General features: G+C 42.3%; 1 long non-coding RNA gene across 1 annotated transcript; it reads right to left on the minus strand.

Moving 5' to 3' along the window:
• Positions 1-849: 849 nt before the first annotated feature.
• On the minus strand, positions 850-3,515 carry LOC144679321 (uncharacterized). Its single transcript, XR_013576317.1, has 2 exons — positions 3,358-3,515; positions 850-1,495 (listed from the first exon to the last, which is right to left on the minus strand). It is a non-coding gene; the product is annotated as an uncharacterized LOC144679321 (long non-coding RNA).
• Between the last annotated feature and the right edge of the window lie 1,438 nt (positions 3,516-4,953).

Genomic DNA, 4,953 nt, shown 5'->3' on the forward strand with positions numbered 1-4,953 from the left:
GGTAGACTACAGTGGAGGTGTAGAAACAAAAAGGATACATTCCTAAATTTGTCATGGGCTACATGTGTCCTTCTCACCAATTTTCTCAGCTAAAATTTTCTTTGCTCTCCCTTTCCCTTCTGAAAGTCTTGGCTTCATATTGCATTACAGTTTCACAGGCAGTCGTCACACTTAGTACCTCACTCAAGTGATTTCTTCATGTGTGAACTTTGACAATGAACCTTGATACACTATTCCATCATGGAGGCTTCACAAGACCCCAATCCTGTCCTTACTAATGCCCACACTTGTACACTTCCATCAGGTCTTGTTGGGTAGTGATCCAGAGTGGGAATTATAGTTGTTATTTCCCTCCTTAAACAAGGAACATTGAGGTTGCTTGTTGTCCCTTGACAATTACCCCAGCTAACCCAGGACAGATTGAGAACAAAACTGTTCATATGACTCAAGTTGGTGGCAGCCTCCCATCTCGTGAGACATTGGTTTGCACCACGGTGCATTAAGCATCGCCTGGTGTGCCTCAGGAGCCACATTCTGGCATGGTAATCTCTGCTACATTTGCTGCGGAGGAAGAGAGTGGGCTGAGAAGGTGTACCATTCACTGGCCTCTGTTTTATCTGAGCCCTCTTCTTGGCCAGCTGAGCTTTTCATTTCTGCTCACCTCTTCCAATGTCCTTCCGTACTGTCAGCCTCCAGAAGTTATGGCCATCAGTGACTCTCTCCCAGTTATCAATAATGTCCATCAATTTCATATCTCACTTGCAAGTGTTCTTGTAGCAGAGGTATGGATGCCCAGGAGATCATAACCCAGTGGCCAGTTCACCATACGGAAGGTCTTTGGTTATTCTGTTGTCATCCATCCGATGAACATGGCCAAGCCAGCACAGACATCATTGGCTTAGCTGATGGAATTGGCATGTGCCAGGACCTCTGAGTTGGTGACATTTTCCTGTCTAAGACAGCAAAGGTGGAAACTGTTTTTCTCCTGTCTAGCATATATGTTGTCCAGGGCCAGGTCGCACCACTGTAGAGGAGTGCGCTGAGGACACAGGCTTGGTAGACTCGCAGTTTGGTGTTCTCAGTCAGGTTGCTGTTGTTCCACATCCTCTTACTTAACTTGGACATAACAGTTGCAGCTTTTGCGACGAGTGGGTTGATTTCAGCATCAAGTTGGGTAATTATGGAGCCTAGATATGTGAAGCTACCAACAAACTTCAGTGCCACATTATCAATGCTGATAGATGGCAGGATGGCAACAACCTGGACCATGTCATTTGTCTACCAGATGATCAAACCAAGCTCTTTGCAGGTATGAGAGCATCTGCTCATTTGCTGCTGAAGGTGTACCTCATTATGGAATGCTAGTGCAGCAGTGTCATCATAGAGCAACGCTCTGAAGAGGACTTGATGCACCTTTGTTTTGGATCTCAGGCGAGCGAGGCTGAACAGCTTTCCGTTAGTTCTGCTATGTAAGCAGACACTCTCTGTGGATGACCTGAAGACATATGAAAACAACAAAGAGAAAAATAATGTCAGAACTCAACACATTTTGACCCCATGATAAAAACAAAATACTGCGGCTGCTGGAAATCTGAAACTAAAACAGAAAATGCTGGAAAAACTCAGCAGGTCTAACAGCATTTGTGGAGCGAGAAACATTGTTAATGTTTCAAGTCCATGTGACTCTTCGTCAGAGTTTTGAAGAAGAGTCATTTGGACTCGAAACGTTATTTCATTTGATTTCATTTTGACGCCACTGTGGATATCAAAGGGTTCCAATGTTGCCCCATCATTGCTGACCTTGCCTATCATGTTGTCATGGAAAGAGGAGATCACATTGTGCAGCTTCTATGGGCAGTCAATTTTCTCCGACAGCTTAAATAGACTGCCTCTGCTCACATGGTCAAATGCCTTGGTGTGATTGCTGAAGGCAGATATCGTGGCCTCCTTTGTTCATAGCATTTCTCTTGCAGATGCTGCACTGAGAAGATCATGTCAATTGCAAACATTCCAGTTCTGATTACACACTGGGATTCAGAGTAGATGCATTCAGCTGGGACCTGCACTCTGACAAGGGCAACATGGGTTTCCCACTTGTTCAGCAGGGAGATGCCTCAATAGTTGTTGCAACTGCTATGGTTGCCCTTGTTCTTGTTTCGGGTTACAATCTTTGCATCATGCATATCCTGGAACACTGCCCCCTCCCTCCAGCAGAGGCAGAGAAGTTTGTGCAAATGCTGCAGGAGTGCCAGTTTCCCATGTTTGATAAGTTCAGGTCATATGGTATCAGCATCTGGAGCTTTGCCGATGGCAAGCGAGTCAATAACTTTGCTAAGCTCCTCCACTGTGGGTTCAATGTGCAGCTCTGCAGGCTTTCTGTGGTGTCCAGAGCTTACTCAGTGACAATGTTCTCCTTAGAGTACAATTCAAGGTAGTGTTCCACCCATCTCTCCAGCTGCAGTTGGTGATGGCCTCCCTTGCCTTTGTATTCAATGAAGGCATTTTCTTTGCTGATGGACTTGTTCCCTTTTTGATCCCTTCATACCTGCACCTAGTATTCCCTGTGTTGAAGAGCATCTGGATATTCTGGCAAAGTTGTAAACAGTAGTGGCTTGAGCACACACTGAAAAAACATACTGAGACATCGGGAGAGGCAATTTTAAAATGATTTCTTTGACTGCTTATTTTGTGCATCATAAGTAACAGAGCCAAAATTAGACTGGCATTAGCAGCTCTCATGCTAACTCAAAATCTGTTCCAAGTATCCTTGAGGACACCAACAGTGTAACATTGAGAAATGTTGACAGAGATGTTGATCACATTGGATTCCGAGAATAAAATCTTCACCATCAAGGATATTAAAAAGAATAAGGTCAATAATCAGAAAATGAATTGTAAGAATGAAAAATTATAGCAGTAGATTTGAAAGGTTTATGTTAAGCTCCACATGAATAAAATATTGTTCCATCTGATCTGGAAATAATGGGTGAGGAATTGGTTTGGGATTTGTTTAGGGTTTATGGATTATATGGTAGTGCAGCCTTGCTTCTCTTTGAATGCTGAACTAGAATGTATTACTGAAGTCATAAGAGCCTTCTAGTAGTTCCTGCAGCATGTTGATACTTCTCTAGCGTTTTCAATTTTAGATTTTGAATATAACCCCTGCTGACCTACAGTAGTTTGGAGAAATTTACACATTCATCCTTTAGGAGATCTAAAAAAGCATTTTTCTTTTGTTTTCAAGATAATAAATGCTATTGTTTTCACACAAAATACAAACCTTGTCCAGCAAAGGAAGAGATATCCATTAGTGTGTCTACAGAGGAAACATACCAACAGAACCAGGAAGTGGTTTACCTCTTAATTCTTCAACTAGCAACAGCCATCCTTGGGTCACAGACCTACATCCCTCCGTACTTTGCAGCCTACCATTCCCTAACTTGTTCCATGCTGCCTTCCATTCCACTATAAAAGCAATGTCAATGCCTGTTAAAATACAGAAGGAACAAGTTTACCCTATCCTTCCCATTGCTTGGTTGTCAATGTGCCACACATTTCCAGCTGAATAGTTTTACCTCTCTAGCTGTTTGGATTTTTTTTTTCATACAGGTCACATTGTCATTAAAATGATAAACTACATGTTGTTGGTCCTCAGCAAACTTTCAAACTGTCACAACTATTGATTGAATAGTACTGAGTAAAGGTTTAATAAATAAAAGATCGTGGAGATGGCCAGGTATTACAGGCTGTAATGTTCAAGACTCCCAATGCGTAACTGAGTTTTAAGCTCCTGGGTTGCCTGTTTTCTTGAGCTACCCTAATGCTGTTGCAGTCATGCATGACTAATTTGATGCTTGGCTATTTTATGAATAGGTTCCCGGGATAGCTGTTCTGTCTTTGTTGGAGGGGAGAGGATGATGGAAAAATAGGCAAAGTCACTTCTAGCATCCCTCATTTCTGCTTATTTTGGAGCAGAATTAATAGCAGTCATGGATGTCTTCCAATAAATCAGCTGAAGAAACCTGTGTATTAGTGAGCATTTTATTTTTTTTTATAATGTTACTCAGTTAATTTATTGCTGACAACCAAAAACCGAATAAAGCTGGTGTGAGCAATGACACCCTCCCAAGTCTCACAATGGGCAATAGCACTTCGATACATTAAGTCCCCACTTAAGGTTATAGCTGTGTTCCTGAAAATTGCAACTTTAAATTAAACGACTTTAAGCTAATCACATTTTCCCATTAAAACCAATATAAAAGCTGTAGTTAGGTTCTGTAGGACTTTCCTCATCAGCAAAAATACATTAAAACATTATATCTCATACGTTGAAATACTTTACGTAGCTAAATTCCTATATTGTTGAATGAAATAACTCCTAAAATAAAATAAATTTTAAAATGTAAAAAAAAATGGTAACTTTCTACTTACCTCCTGCTCGCTGCTGAATCTGCTCACCAACGATCCTGCTTCTCGAACTTCTGTTCACCATACATCCTGTTCCTGGTCAAAGCCGACCTTTCCTCTCACCTACTCTCCGACTTTGAGGCTTCACCCACTTCCTAACCTACCCTCTTGCTGCAGACCCTCTGACTTGCAACCTCTGCCAATCCCTGACTCACCATCTCACCGAACCTCCTGCTTCCCGAATCTCCCGTTCACTGCTTCCCTCTCCTGAACCTGCATTCCCGTTCAAGGAAGGCCTTAGATCCAGATTCAATTTGAAGCCAGATGTCCGGGATTGTGAAAGAGTGGCCCCCGAATGTGCAGAAGTGCCGATCTTGGACTCTTATAATCCATTTAAATCCTCTTAAATTCTCCTGCTTGCCACTTCCCTATCCTGAACCCTTGCTGTGAGCAAGGGCTCTGGAGATGAGCGGCAAGAAGCAGAAAGAACATCTTCGACTCGACTTAAATAATTTAAGAAAAATACGAACTCCATGGCGTATTTAG

This window comes from Cetorhinus maximus, chromosome 4 (assembly GCF_964194155.1).
Source record: "Cetorhinus maximus chromosome 4, sCetMax3.hap1.1, whole genome shotgun sequence".
Taxonomy (NCBI): domain Eukaryota; kingdom Metazoa; phylum Chordata; class Chondrichthyes; order Lamniformes; family Cetorhinidae; genus Cetorhinus; species Cetorhinus maximus.